Consider the following 16,219-nt stretch of genomic DNA (forward strand, 5'->3'; position numbering starts at 1 on the left):
AAATACTCCATTTCTCACCTCCATAGGTGGGTTCTCCTGCTTGTTAGACCTGCAACCTGCCAGTCTGGAGTGACCTGCCTGTTTCTCTGGCCTTCTCTTGCCTTTATGTACCAGGACCAATTTCAGATTTCACCCTGGAAACTCCTGAGTTTGTGAATCAACACAAGCTTTAAGCTTGGTACACACTACAATTCCCCCATGTGTTTCCTGGAGGAAATAAGGAAGGGCTGAATAAATTCTGGAAGGGAGAATTGGGACAGGTTATTTGGGAACATGCTGTGGATCCCTGCCCCAGATCAGGATTATCCAATAGAAGTATAATAGGAGACACAGAATTCTAAATATTCAAGCAGCTGTGGTTTAGAAGAGGGGAAACAGGTGAGATTAGTAATAACTTCATTTAAAAACTATATCCAAAATATTATCATTTTAACATTGAATTAAACACTTGTTAATGAGCTTAAAAAAACAAAACAAAACACCTCTATCTCTTTCTCCCTCTCTCTCTCTCTCTCTTTTTTTTTTTTTTTGGTCCTACGTCTTGAACACATCTCAGTCTTTGGAGCCACAATTTCAAGTGCTCTATAACCAAATGTGGCAAATGGCCAACGTTCTGGAGAGCGGAGCCCTAGCCAGCACACCCTCCGGGTCCCCTGGGTGCCCGAAGCACCCAGGCCGACGCGCGGCATCTGGTGGGCGCTCCATAAGGTTTGCTCAATGGAAGCAAAGAATAAACGCAGACTCGGGGCAGTGAATAGAGGTTTCGGATGCCATCAGGTGTGCTAACCCGGCGCTCAGAAGAACCTGGCTCAATTCCAGGAAAAAAAAGTAGTAGGCCCTCCAGGAGGAAGTTCGGCGCGGGTGCAGGGACTCACACCCTACCCGCTGCCCGCGGGTCACTCACGCTTCTCGCGGCTGAGCCAACCCGGCGGCGGCGGGAGCGCCGGGCGCAGGGGACGCGAACGCCGGTGGGAGGTGAGGCCAGCTCTCCAGGGTGCGGGGCGGACGCTGGGGCTGCCTCCCCAGGTATCCGCCGAGTCGGGCGGCGTGGAGGAGCCCTCTCCCCGGCTCCGAGAAGAGGTAGATGGGAAGAACCAGGCGCCCCAGTGGGGCGTGTCCCCAACGCGGGGCTGCGGCGGCTGGGGCCGGAGGTGCAGCCGCTGGGGCCGCAGGTGCAGCCGCTGGGGCCGGAGGTGCAGCCGCGGCCGGGAGAGGGGAGAGAGCTGGGGTGGGATACGAGATATGCGGGAGAACCATCCGGGGACGGGAACTGGACAGTAGGGGCTCAAGACAGCGGCTCTAGCTCCAGGCAGCCGCGCGCGGACCTCCGCGGTGGGAGTTTCCCAGGGATCACACTGTTTACCCGCTGTACGCCTTTAGTTAAATCACTTACTGTCTCTGCACGCCTGTTTCCACCTCAGTTTAAAAAAAAAAAAAAGGACGGCCTTCTGCGTGTTGCGAACCCCATGAACAGTTATGAAAAGGCTTTCTAGATAGACTTCATTATTTCCCCTCGGATAATCTCTCGAGTTAGGGTCTCCTGGTTCCATTTTTCCCAGAAGGAGATTTGAGCTCTGACAGATTTAGAACCTTGCCCACAGCCATTAGATAGAAATAGCAGGATTTGAAGCCAGGAAATCAAACTCCAGAGTCTGGTCTTTAAGGTCTAATCCAGGTTCCACTATTTCCTAGAAGGATGTAGTGGAGGTGGGGATAAACTGCTTCTGAGACCCCTTCTCGCTGTGAAATGGGTATACCAGTACCTAACCTATGGGGTTATTGTGAGGGTTAACTGAGCTACCATGTAAGTGCCTCCCTGTTAAAGTGTGCATGAACAGGGATAGGACTTTCTCCCCCCTGTTTTGTTCGCAGGTGCAAACAAACTACTGGTGCCTGGCACACAGTAGATGCTAAATAAATATTTGTCCAGTGAGTAAGGAACACATATTACTTTTTATCCTTTACCATAATCCTTGGTGTCCCCATATTCCTGATGAGGAGACCAAGGTTCAGGGAGGTTAGGCAACTTAGGGAATGTCACACCGGTGGCTGGTAGAGGAGTCAACATTTGAACCCAGGTCTGTTTGATCATGAAGTCTGTGTAGTTCTGATGCCCAGTCCAGGTTCCATCACTTTCTAATAGAGTGTGGCAAGTTATTTAATTCTTCTCTGCCTCAGTTTCCTTATTCACAAAATAGGGACAATGATGATACCTATCCCATATCATTTTTGTCTGGATCAAATGAAGATAAAACTCTCAAAATAATGCCTGGTGCTTAGCAGGGACTCAATAAACATCTGCTACAGTACAGGCTATGTCTGCCCAGTAGAGAGTGGGAAGGAGAGGCAGGGGGACGAGGTTACCAAGGAGCTTTCCTGCCTTCTGTGTGATCCACAGAGCCAGGCTCCTGTTTGCCCTCTGGAATATTCCTGAGAAGCCCTCATGCTCAGTGCAGAGGGAAAGGTGTCACCTGGCATTCCACTCCCCATCTAGTATACAAAGAGAGAAAGGCAGGATCTGTTACCATTTTTTGTTACACAAAGTGGGTGCTGAGTCCTCCCTGCTTCAGTTGATTCCCATGGCAGCAGATGGGCTTTGGAGAGGATTTCAGGTAGCAAGAACAGTTACGTGGTGGTTGTTCTAGCTAGAGCTGCATTCAAATATCATCTCAAAGTGATTTCCAGCTCTGGGACTTTGGCAAGTCGCTTTGCAAGCCTCAGTTCCATCATCTTTAGAATGGGCACAATAATAGGACTTCATAGGGTTGTTGAAAGGATAATCTGAATTGTCGCAAAAGCATTTTGCACACTGTCTGGCACATGATAAATGCCAGCTGTTGCTCCTATTATTGGATGTGGTGTTCTTTTCGATTACTAGCCTTAGGATCTGATGTGCAGGTAAAACTCCTCAAGGAAGACTAAATAAAGTGCCCTTTCCTTGACCCCTTCTCGTCTTGAGAGAGTCTCCTGGGATTTTCACCCGTCAAATCCTTGAAGAGCTTTTTATTCTGATAGACCAGGTGTTTCCCTTTAGTGTTCCAGGGCAGTTTCTGGGGACAGGAAAGGTGGCATATGATGGGAAGACCACTGTGCTCTCTGCCTGGGGAATTTCATCCTTTGATGTGGGCACTTGGTGGGGGTGAGGATCCTAGCCTTTTGGTATAATCAGTCATCAGTTTATAATCAGAGTCATTAATTTGTTCTGTGCTAGACACTGTGCTAAGCCCCAGCTCTAGTCATCAATGGAACCTGGGCTCCAAAGCCAGCCTGTCTGGGTTTCAGTCCTGCCTCTGACATTTTCTAGCTCTGTGGCCTCTGGACAGGCTACTTAAACACTCTACTTTGGCCACCTGATGTGAACAGCCAACTCATTGGAAAAGACCCTGATGCTGGGAAAAATCGAGAGCAGGGGGAGAAGGGGGCAACAGAGGATGAGATGGTTGGATGGTATCATTGATTCAATGGACATGAGTATGAACAAACTCCGGGAGATAGTGAAGGACAGGGAAGCCTGGTGTGCTTTGGTCCATGGAGTTGCAAAGAGCTGGACATGACTGAACAACAACAACTTCAAAAGATTCATCTGTAAAATGGGATGATTTTAATATACATAAATCACAGGGCTGCCATGAGGATTAAACATAATTAACATATGTAGGATAAAACCAATGTGATAATAAATGCTAGTCCCTTATATAGTTATAATTATCTCATTTTATAGCAAAAGAAACTGAGGGAAATTAATAAAGAGTCGGACAAGACTGAAGGGACTGAGTATGACTTACGAAAGAATTACTGATTTATCCTTCTTTTACTTAGTCCAAACTCGCTCTGCTTGCCACACAACTGCCAGGTACTGTCACTTACCCTAGGAATGAGGGTTCTGGAACAAATAAAGCCCTCTTCCTGGAGATCACCACCTAGCTCCTCTCATTTTTAGTCCTTTCCTTGATCAGATTTTGTAAAGCCTGTCTCTGTCTAAAAAGGAGAAAATTCTCTTTGTCTTTGGAGAGCCATTATTCTGTATTTATTGGGGGGGGGGGATGTTACTAACATATCAAAAGTTGGAAGCAGTCCCTCAATTTGCCTTGTGAATTATAAAAACAGGACTTTCTTTTTTTCTTTTAAATGATTCAGATTCAGATGCAATAGGAAACTTGTTATGGCATTTGTAAAAATATGGAGATCTTACCCAGCCCTGGATCATTTACTTCTTTCTTTCTTTCCATATGAATAAAGAGTCTCCCTTCTAGACTTGGGCTTCCCTTGTGGCTCAGCTGGTAAAGAATCTGCCTGCAGTGCGGGAGACCTGGGTTCAATCCCTGGGTTGGGAAGATCCCTTGGAGAAGGGAAAGGCTACCCACTCCAGTATTCTGGCCTTGAAGATTCCATGGACTAGTCCATGGGGTCCCAAAGAGTTGGACACAACTGAGCACTTTCACTTTCTAGACCTGACTGTTCTGGAGGATTAGCATTCCTCTGGTGGGAGTTTCTTTGTGGGAACTTGAACCTTCAGTGGCTGTTGCTAGTCCAGTTCAGTTCAGTCGCTCAGTCGTGTCTGACTCTTTGTGACCCCATGAATCGCAGCACACCAGGCCTCCCTGGCCATCACCAACTCCCGGAGTTCACTCAGACGCACGTTCATCGAGTCAGTGATGCCATCCAGCCATCTCATCCTCTGTCGTCCCCTTCTCCTCCTGCCCCCAATCCCTCCCAACATCAGTCTTTTCCAGTGAGTGAACTCCTCACATGAGGTGGCCAAAGTACTGGAGTTTCAGCTTTAGCATCATTCCTTCCAAAGAAATCCCAGGGCTGATCTCCTTCAGAATGGATTGGTTGGATCTCCTTGCAGTCCAAGGGACTCTCAAGAGTCTTCTCCAACACCACAGTTCAAAAGCATCAATTCTTCGGTGCTCAGTCATCTTCACAGTCCAACTCTCACATCCACACATGACCACAGGAAAAACCACACCCTTGACTAGATGGACCTTTGTTGGCAAAGTAATGTCTCTGCTTTTGAATATGCTATCTAGGTTGGTCATAACTTTCTTTCCAAGGAGTAAACGTCTTTTAATTTCATGGCTGCAGTCACCATCTGCAGTGATTTTGGAGACCAAAATAATAAAGTCTGACACTGTTTCCACTGTTTCCCCATCTATTTCCCATGAAGTGATGGGACAAGATGCCATGATCTTCGTTTTCTGAATGTTGAGCTTTAAGCCAACTTTGTCACTCTCCTCTTGCACTTTCATCAAGAGGGTTTTGAGTTCCTCTTCACTTTCTGCCATAAGGGTGGTGTCATCTGCATATCTGAGGTTATTGATATTTCTCCAGGCAATCTTGATTCCAGCTTGTGTTTCTTCCAGTCCAGCATCTCTCATGATGTTTTCTGCATAGAAGTTAAATAAGCAGGGTGACAATATACAGCCTTGACGTCCTCCTTTTCCTATTTGGAACCAGTCTGTTGTTCCATGTCCAGTTCTAATTGTTGCTTCCTGACCTGCATACAGATTTCTCAAGAGGCAGGTCAGGTGGTCTGGTATTCCCATCTCTTTCAGAATTTTCCACAGTATTTTGTGATCCACACAGTCAAAGGCTTTGACATAGTCAATAAAGCAGAAATAGATGTTTTTCTGGAACTCTCTTGCTTTTTCCAAGATCCAGTGGATGTTGGCAATTTGATCTCTGGTTCCTCTGCCTTTTCTAAAACCAGCTTGAACATCTGGAAGTTCACGGATCACGTATTGCTGAAGCCTGGCTTGGCGAATTTTGAGCATTACTTTACTAGCATGTGAGATGAGTGCAATTGTGCGGTACTTTGAGCATTCTTTGGCCTTGCCTTTCTTTGGGATTGGAATGAAAACTGACCTTTTCCAGTCCTGTGGCCACTGCCGAGTTTTCCAAATTTGCTGGCATATTGAGTGCAACACTTTCACAGCATCATCTTTCAGGATTTGAAATAGCTCAACTGGAATTCCATCACCTCCACTAGCTTTGTTCCTAGTGATGCTTTCTAAGGCCCACTTGACTTCACATTCCAGGATGTCTGGCTCTAAGTGAGTGATCACACCATCGTGATTTTCTGGGTCATGAAGATTTTTTTTGTACAGTTCTTCTGTGTATTCTTGCCACCTCTTCTTAATATCTTCTGCTTCTGTTAGGTCCATACCATTTCTGTCCTTTATCGAGCCCATCTTTGCATGAAATGTTCCCTTGGTATCTCTAATTTTCTTTAAGAGATCTCTAGTCTTTCCCTTTCTGTTGTTTTCCTCAATTTCTTTGCATTAATTGCTGAAGAAGGCTTTCTTATCTCTTCCTGCTATTCTTTGGAACTCTGCATTCAGATGCTTATATCTTTCCTTTTCTCCTTTGTTTTTCACCTCTCTTCTTTTCACAGCTATTTGTAAGGCCTCCTCTGACAGCCATTTTGCTTTTTTGCATTTCTTTTTCTTGGGGATGGTCTTGATTCCTGTCTCCTGTACAATGTCACAAAGCTCATTCCATAGTTCGTCAGGCACTCTCTCTATCAGATCCAGTCCCTTAAATCTATTTCTCACTTCCACTGTATAATCATAAGGGATTTGATTTAGGTCATACCTGAATGGTCTAGCGGCTTTCCCTGCTTTCTTCAATTTAAGTCTGAATTTAGTAATAAGGAGTTCATGATCTGAGCCACAGTCAACTCCTGGTCTTGTTTTTGCTGGCTGTATAGAGATTCTCCATCTTTGGCTGCAAAGAATATAATCAATCTGATTTCGGTGTTGACCAGCTGGTGATGTCCATGTGTAGAGTCTTCTCTTGTGTTCTTGGAAGAGGGTGTTTGCTATGACCAGTGCATTTTCTTGGCAAAACTCTATTAGTCTTTGCCCTGCTTCATTCCACATTCCAAGGCCAAATTTGCCTGTTACTCCAGATGTTTCTTGACTTCCTACTTTTGCATTCCAGTCCCCTATAATGAAAAGGACGTCTTTTTCGGGTGTTAGTTCTAAAAGGTCTTGTAGGTCTTCATAGGACTGTTCAACTTCAGCTTCTTCATCATTATTGGTTGGGGCATAGACTTGGATTACGGTGATATTGAATAGTTTGCCTTGGAAACGAACAGAGATCATTCTGTCGTTTCTGAGATTGCATCTAAGTACTGCATTTTGGACTCTTTTGTTGCCCAGGATGGCTACTCCATTTCTTCTGAGGGATTCCTGCCCGCAGTAGTAGATATAATGGTCATCTGAGTTAAATTCACCCATTCCAGTCCATTTTAGTTCGCTGATTCCTAGAATGTCGACGTTCACTCTTGCCATCTCTTGTTGGACCACTTCCAATTTGCCTTGATTCATAGACCTGACATTCCAGGTTCCTATGCAATATTGCTCTTTATAGCATCGGACCTTGCTTCTATCACCAGTCACATCCACAACTGGGTATTGTTTTTGCTTTGGCTCCATCCCTTCTTTCTTTCTGGAGTTATTTCTCCACTGATCTCCAGTAGCATATTGGGCACCTAATGACCTGGGCAGTTCCTCTTTCAGTATCCAATCATTTTGCCTTTTCCTACTGTTCATGGGGTTCTCAAGGCAAGAATACTGAAGTGGTTTGCCATTCCCTTCTCCAGTGGACCACATTTTGTCAGACCTCTCCACCATGACCCACCTGTCTTGGGTTGCCCCGCGGGCATGGCTTGGTTTCATTGAGTTAGACAAGGGTGTGGTCCTAGTGTGATTAGATTGACTAGTTTTCTGTGAGTACGGTTTCAGTGTGTCTGCCCTCTGATGCCCTCTTGCAACACGTACCATCTTACTTGGGTTTCTCTTACCTTGGGTGTGGGGTATCTCTTCATGGCTGCTCCAGCAAAGGACAGCCACTGCTCCTTAACCTTGGACGAAGGGTATCTCCTCACTGCTGCCCTTCCTGACCTTCAACGTGGGATAGCTCCTCTAGGCCCTCCTGCGCCCGGGCAGCCACTGCTCCTCGGACGAGAGGTAGCTCATCTCGGCTGTTCTGCGCCGTCGCAGCCTGGCACTCTCAGCCGCTGCCCCAGACCTCGGATGTGGGGTAATTTCTCTTGGCCGCCGCCCTTCGGGCATGGGGTCTTCCCAGCTTCTGCCCCTGACCTTGGACGTGGGGTAGCTCCTCTCGGCGCACTTGGTGCGCCAGTCGCAGCCACCCGCGCTGTTGCTAACTCGACCATTAAAATGGTCTAGCCTTTCTCAGAGACTGACCCATTAGTGAAAGTGAGAGTTTGTTGCTCAGTCCTGTCCGACTCTTTCATGGATTGTAGCCCACCAGGCTCCAGGCAAGAATACTGGAGTGGGTAGCCATTCCTTTCTCCAAGGAATCTCCCTGACTCAGGGATTGAACCTGGGTCTCCTGCATTGCAGGCAGATTCTTTACTGTCTGAGCCACCAGGGAGGCCCTAAACCCATTTAGGTCTTACCGCACTTTCAGGGGATAGATTATATTGTCCCCATTCTGCAGATAAGACAGGGGAAATGGAGTTTCAGAAGGATACACTTGGTTCAGAGAGGGTAGAGTCATAAAGTGCTGGAGTCAAGGTTTGATTCAAGTCAGCCTTGAGTTTGAGCTGCTTCCACACTACCCTATGTCCCTGAAAGTCAAGCCATCATAATTACGAAGTTAAACCTGTAAGGTCTGAATATATTGCCCCAGGGGCTGAATCCGCACGACAGACTAGCCAGTGCCTGAGGGTGCCTAGTGGAGCAGTCTGTTCCAGAATCACCTTCTTGTAAAAATGAAAAGCTAAGCTTTCTGGGAAAAAAAACAAAACCAAAACCAAACAAACAAAAAACTAACTTCCTTATAGTGTCCAAGAAATCAAATAACCTGTAGGAAGAACTTTGATCTTTTATTGCACTGATGCTGAAAGAATATTGATGAGAGGGTGGGGCTGGCATTCAGGAAGAAATAAATACACAAAGGCCCTGAGTTAGGGCTCTCCCCACCTTCTCCTCAAACCCAGTACACAGAGGCCATGGTGCAGCCATGAACTTGGAAGTCAAGGACTGATCTGTGTATAATGGATGAGACCCAGTTATCTATTGGCTGACAAGGGGGGAGAAAATAACCAGGGTGGCATAAAACTGCCATAAGCTGGTAGGACGTCCTCTCCCTTGGAGCTCAGAGGCATGACCAAGAGAGCAAGCAGGGCTATGTTTAAGGCAGAAAAAATGGGTCTCATGAGTTAGTAAGAAAAGAGGACCCTCACTGTCTCTGCAGATTAGAGAGGAAACACCTGCCTATTCCTGAAAGATGGGGCGCAGGTAAGAGAGGATACTTTGAAGAAAGGTTGGGAGTGAGTCACAGAAATAATGTGGAATGCTTGGGAACGAGTCTTGGGAGGGGCCAAAACTGGGGCTGTTCTGTTGCTTAGCACCAGATGCTATGTACAGAATAAATGCACAGTAAATATTTGTTAGAGGAAAGAATGACTATGGGGAAGTGGGAGGCAAAGCAGTGTGCTGGCTAAAGAGAAAGCTCTAGAGCTGTCTGCCTGCACTGGAATCTCGGCTTCCCGGGTCCTCACTGGGAGAAGCTGGGGGAGGTGGACCTTTCTGGCTTCAGCTTGCTTGTCTGTAGGATGAGCAGTGTGTTAAGAGCTCCCACTCCTATGTGGGGCTGTCAGGGCTAATTGGAACATATGGGGCCCTGTCGGTACTCAGTAAATGTTACCTCTGACTCTTCCTTCTCATCCTTCCCTTCTTCCTTCTCATCCTTCCCTTCTTCCTTCTCATCCTTCCCTTCTTCCTCTGATAACAATGATGATGATGATGATGATGATAATTAAAGTTCAGGCAGAAAGGAAAGAGTTTGAATTTCATTCTATCTGTAAATGTGTGACCTTGAGCAAATTACGTAACCTCTCTGGGCCTCAATGTAATCATCATAAAATAGAGATAATAGTACCTCCCCATAAGGTTGCTTGAGAATTCAGTTACAAATGCATAGCATGGTGCCTGGTGCTGAGTTAAGCTCTCAACAAATGGTGCTGTCTTGATGCGTTTTATTAGTTATTGTTGCTATTCTACTAGATTCCTTCTGCACAGATTAGCAAACAGACCTCCAACGGAACTGGATGTCAGGGGTGGGGTTTAGAGTCCTCTTTTGCCAGGAAGGGTTCTCTCCTCAGAGGCAGGGTCAGGCTGAACTTTCTGACAATTCAGTGAGTCATATGATAGATCATGTTTGCCAAGAGGTCCCAGGATGGAGTAAAAGGAGACTGGACTGTATTACTGCTCAGGTTATTTGCAGCCACCGAAGGTTCAGTGTTCCCAGAGACAAACCTACACGGTGATGGAATGCTAATTATTAGGCAAGGTCATTTCTAGGAAAGATACTCTTTATTTGTAGGGAAAGAAGAGACTGGGTAAGTGTTCTGGATTTTTACAAGCCCAAACAAACAAGTTCTGCTTTCTATGGCATTTGAATCAGGGTGGATGGTTTTTAAAAGAAGGAAAGAACGTCCTATTTCTATAATTCAACAGAAGAACTGGGAATCATAGTTACTGCTTCCAATACTTCCTGTATTTGCATCCCCAATACATGCAAAATAGTGACAGGCAGACTTTTCTCCTGTGGTGGAGGCTTGACTTAGAATTGTCTGATCAGGGGAAAGACCTTAAAAAGAGAGGAGCTAGGTGGTGATCTCCAGTAAGATGACTTTCTTTGCCCCCAGAACCTCCATTCCTGGGGCGAGATGACAATATGTGGGAGTGTGACTCAGGGATTGTGGGCTCCTGCCTGCCAGACAATCCATACTCAGCCAAATGGGAGCCAGAGGACAATTTAGTAATCCTTAGTCGGATGCGACTGAAGCGACTTAGCAGCAGCAGCAGCAGCAACAGACCTGTCTTTACTGAAAATGTTGATTTTTAGTTCATCATGGAGTTTAGCATTTTTCCTACTTTAAAAAATATTGCAGAGGGATGGTATGGGGAGAGAGGTGGGAGGAGGGTTCAGGATTGGGAACATGTGTACACCTGTGGTGGATTCATGTTGATGTATGGCAAAACCAATACAATATTGTAAAGTAAAAAAAAAAAATTGCATTAAAATGTTATTGATCCTGATTACTGGAATTTTGGGCACCCCTTGAATGTGTATCCCTCACCCGGCTCCTGGCCCTGCTGAAAATAGCCCTGAATCTAGAAACTTCCCACGCCTAACTTCATACTTACTCAGCATGGGCAAAAAGATGACTGTATTCAAAATGTGAATGGTGGACAAGCAAGTTGAAAAAGAGGATTCTCTTCCCTAAGAGGAAGGGCCATTTATGATACTGCACTTCACTCAGTATTGGCTGTGTTTCTTGGCAAAGTTACTTAGCCTCTCTGTGCCTCTGTGTCCTCAGTAGAATAAGGATAATAATAGCATCTATTACTAAGGCTATGGTAGGGATTTAATGGGTTAACACCTCTGAAGTACTCATAACATGTCTGGCATATACGTACTTGTTGTTTTGTTGTCATTGGTTTCAGTTTCTCTTTTCCTGTCTGCAAATCTGGAATAATACTTAGATTGTGTTATATAATGTTTGTTTAAATAGGCCTTATAATAGGACTGTTATATTATACAAATCTGAATTAGTCTAAGAACTAAGCTTCTAGTGCCAAAGGTGGATTTAGAAAGGGGTTGTTTTTCTTCTAAACGAGGGAGGCTTGACACAGACCCAGAATCGCAGTGTGGATGAAGCTCAGCCTTTACTGGCCCCTCCTGCCTTTCTGACACCCAGTGGTAGAGAAGAGGGAGACCCCCAACCCCAGGCAGGAGAGGCACCAAGTGTTAGTGGAAGGAGAGTCTGGAGACCCTTCCTCCTGTGGGCCTCAGCTCTTGGTAAGGGGCAAAGCCGAATATAAGGTCTTACCTATTGCAAGAAAGTTTATTAATAATGACCAAAGAAAGAACAGGTCAGAAAGGATCGGACACGACTGAGCGACTGAGCTGCACGCAAAGAAAGAACAGAGAGAACACCTCACGAGAGGTGGGCTAGGCCAAGGGAGGCAAATGGCCCTGGAGGACTGGGGTACCTAGTTTTTAAGGCAGGGTCGTTTGCATAATCCAGAGGGGTCGTTGATTGACAGCCTTGACTGACAGCTGCAAGTTATGTAACAAGACCTACTGTGCCTGGCCTTGCCATAGTTCTGTCTTATAATTAGATGTATGTATTCATGGAATATTTATGAGCAGTTAATGAATCCAATAGCCACCAAAGGTTACTTTTGTACTGGATTAGTGGAAGGTGTGCGCATGTGCTAGAGTAGGGAAAGTTCCCCCAGTCCACTGGTAGGGGGTTTTCTCAGCCCCCTGTGGTGGCGTGTGAGGGGCTGGGCTGGTACATTGCTTGGTGGGATTGGATGGCTATTGGGCGGTTAGCTGAAGGGGTGGCCTCTCATTGCTCTCAGCCAGCTTCCTGGCTATCACTTAAGTTTATCATTTTTCCCTGCTCTGGGCAGGATTCTGAGCACATTGACAGTGGGGGAGGGGAAGAGGCGGGGTCTCCAAGAAGTGGGGTCCCTCTTTGGGCAGCAGAATCACCCATTCCTCCCAGCGGGTCTTTGCAGGTATAGGAGCCAAGATGACTCCTTGTGTTGGGTCCAGCTCTCCCAGGAAGGGGTCCTTGTTCTTCTGGGAGGGGCTGGGGCAGTCAGCCAGGCAGGAAGGCATGCAACCCTCACATCTCCTCTTCTCCCTCCACTTCTCTGCCTGCTCCTTGCTGATCCGTTCCCTGGCTCATTTGCAGTGATTCTCAAACCTTCGTGCACGGAACCTGATAAAAAGGCAGCTTCCCAGGTCCCACCCCAGACCCACTGAATCAAAACTTCTGGGGATGGGACCCAAACTAGGGTGGTCTTCCTGGGACTGGCAGGTTTCCAGGACATGGAACTTTCAGTGCTAAAACTGAGAATGTCCTGCAGAAACTGGGACAAGTTGGTCACTTGATGATCCATGGGTCCCCATCTCCCTTAGGCGCCTGGGTGACTCCTGGGCATCCAGCTTGATGGTCCCCAGAACACACAGATCAGTGACGCTTTAAATGTTGAAGTTCCTTTAGGCTCTATGCTTCACTCTCTTTCCCTTCCCTAGACTTGCACTGATAGTCCCACAATCACTCATGGTTATCTGCATTAAAGTTAATGAAGTGTCAGTCGCTCAGTCATGTCTCTTTTCAACCCCATGGATGGTAGCCTGCTAAGCTCCTCGGTCCATGGAATTCTCCAGGCAAGAATACTGGAGTGGGTTGCCATTCCCTTCTCCAGGGCTACTTCAGTGCTAAATGTAGCCCTCTAGACCATTCTTTGGATAGACTTTTGCCATGTCAAGGTGATGTCCTTCATAGGATGAAAATTCAAGTTCATTTTCTAGTCTTTGACACTTTTTTATGTGCTTAACAAGCTAAAAATCCTACATTCTTTTAGCATTCATAAAATACAACTACTGTTCCTTGGGAATTAAGTAAATCTCTTAAAATTTAGTAAATTCCTTCTTGAAACCTTGAAAAAAGACAAGATGTTTTGTTATTTTTTGTTATTTTTTTCCCCTTCTACTCATAGCAAACCAAATCTTATATTCTGAGGGCTCCAATGTGTGGTCTTGAATGTGCCTGAGGCAAAGGCAGAAACAGTTCCTAAAATAATTTAGTTCCGGGAGAAGACTCTCATGGGGTGCTAGCTAACACATGATTAGTTCCGGGATGAACTAGTTAAATGGGTGATTGAAGGGTTTTTCCCTCACATGCTTTAAAGAGATTGATTTCCTTGGTTTTATTTCCTTGTTCTGCGCTTTCCCTGCAGATAAAGGAGTCTAAGGTATTTGTTTACAGTGGCATCAATGATGTCAGCCAAAGTAATCATTAAGCTGACATGACCAGCCCAGAACAACAAGGCACTTGTGAGCAAATAAGATCTGCGTCTCCGCTGATACGTGGACGTGCTTGAGCGTGTGGCCTCATGCCTGGGCAACCGCTCTCAGACATGTGGTGGTCTTTGTTCTTTGTGTGGGAATTGACTTCCCAAGATCAGGTTCCTGAGAGGAATTGAAGCTTCTAGAACTGCAATTATGAGCGTTTGGCTCAAATGAGATGCCTGGGAATGAGCAATGTCTTCTTTTTGAATTCCTTTTCCTTCCCTTTCAGGAATTCTTAGAATTATGACTGGTATTTCAAATGCATGTGGAGGGAAAGAGGAGAGTATGTAATTATATTATTTGTATAATGTCCGTTGTTTCCCTAAATATTGTCATTTGCATTCCACCTTCATTCTTGTTACCCCCCTTTTGTACTATGAATGTTATTATTTATCTTTTTTTTAACTAATAGATTTATTTTAAAAGGAAATGTCATTATTGTAAATTAAAAATTTGTATCGCTTGCTTATAGATATAGGTGACTATATAGTCATATTTATTTTATAGACATTATTATATTTATTTACCTTTATATGTATTTATAGACATATATGAAAAAAGTGAAAAGTGTTAGTTGCTCAGTCGTGTCCAACTCTTTGCAACCGCATGGACTGTAGCCTGCCAGGCTCCTCTGTCCATGGAATTCTCCAGGCAAGAGTACTAGAGGGGGAAGTCATTCCCTTCTCCAGCGAATCTTTCTGACCCAGGGATCGAACCCTGGTCTGCTGCGTTACAAGCAGATTCTTTACCGTCTGAGCCACCAGGGAAGCCCACAGACATACACACACACACAGGGAAAACCAAACCATGTGATTAAATTCTAGATTGTGAAAGGAGCACCTCAAAGGCTACATTCTGTATGATTTCATTTATATGACATTTTGAAAAATGCAAAACTATTGGGATGGAGAACAGACCCTTTTTGGGCTAAGGATGGGAGGAGGGGTGATTTCAGGGAATGGCAGCGGGGAGTTTAAGGTGATGAAACTGTCTATCCTGATTGCGATGGTTGTGCATGTGCTCACAGAACTACATATCCCAAATATTTTGTTGCTTGTTAATTTAAAAGTGAAATTGTTAGAGTCTAGTCATAAGTTGTAGCCTCATGAAGGTTCTAAACTTGAGGTTTGCTCTCTCCTCATTGAAAAAGAGACAGTGGCCCATTCAGAGAGTTGTTGAAGAATCACTAGCGCTAATGAGATGATGTAGTTATTAACTTGAATCCCTGAACAAGAAATAAAAAGGAAGGAGCTATCGCTGGGAGATAATAAATAATAAAATCTTGTTATTTTCCATGAGGAAATTTCTCCTTTCAAGAATCCCTGTGATGATCTGAAACCCTCAGTTTATAAATGGGATGTGTTTGCGGCCACAGTGGACCCAGGCCTGAGAAGGTCTGAATGAATCTTTCCGCACTCCCCACTCTCCCAGGATGGTCCAGCAGATCCCAGTTAGATTGGTTTGCCCTCCTACTGGCTGCCAGCAAGATAGGCTCCAGGCAATGCATGTAATGAATGAGAACTTTGTGGGACAACATACCTTCATTCCTTCAACAGATATTGAGTGTCTCCCTCGTCTCCTATGTGCCAGGCATGGTGCTAGATCCTGGGGAGATACTGAACAAAACAGAGCACCTCTGACCCTCACAGAGCTCTCAGTCAATGGAGGACACATTTTCAACAATAAGTGCATACAATTAATATATAATTACAAATTGGTAAGTCCTATGGAAAAGGGGGCAGGATGCTATGAGAGAAACACAAGGAGAACTGTCTGGATGTGGAGGCATAAGGGAGGCCTCTCTATGAAGGCAGAGTTGAAGCTGGCTCCTTAAAGATGAGGAGTTAACCAGACCAAGAGTGGAGGGAAAAGCATTCTAGGTGGAGGGAACAGCATGTACGACGGCCATGACCCAGGAAAAAACAGGCCAGCGTGTTTATAAAATTTTGGCAAACTACCCTCCATAAATGCAACCCCTGTAACTGAGAATGATTTTAAATGATTGGAAAAAAGAAGTTTGAGCACTGAAGAACTGATGCTTTTGAACTGTGGTGCTGGAGAAGACTCTTGAGAGTCCCTTGGACAGCAAGGAGACCAAACCAGTCAATCCTAAAGGAAATCACCCTGAGTGTTCATTGGAAGGACTGATGCTGAAGCTGAAGCTCCAGTACTTTGGCCACCTGATGCAAAGAGCTGACTCTCTGGAAAAGACCCTGAAGCTGGGCAAGACTGAGGGGAAAAGGAAAAAGGGGGTGACAGAGGATGAGGTGGTTGGATGGCATTGCTGACTAATGGACTTGAGTTT

The 16,219-nt window shown here is 45.4% G+C and overlaps 1 protein-coding gene across 1 annotated transcript in view; it reads left to right on the top strand.

Moving 5' to 3' along the window:
- TMC5 (transmembrane channel like 5) overlaps positions 786-16,219 on the top strand; it is an 81,747-nt gene continuing 66,313 nt past the window's right edge. The window contains exon 1 of the mRNA XM_018041009.1: positions 786-975. The gene's annotated coding sequence lies outside the window, so the exon portion shown is untranslated. The remainder of the gene's footprint in view (positions 976-16,219) is intronic.

This window comes from Capra hircus, chromosome 25 (genome assembly GCF_001704415.2).
Source record: "Capra hircus breed San Clemente chromosome 25, ASM170441v1, whole genome shotgun sequence".
NCBI lineage: Eukaryota > Metazoa > Chordata > Mammalia > Artiodactyla > Bovidae > Capra > Capra hircus.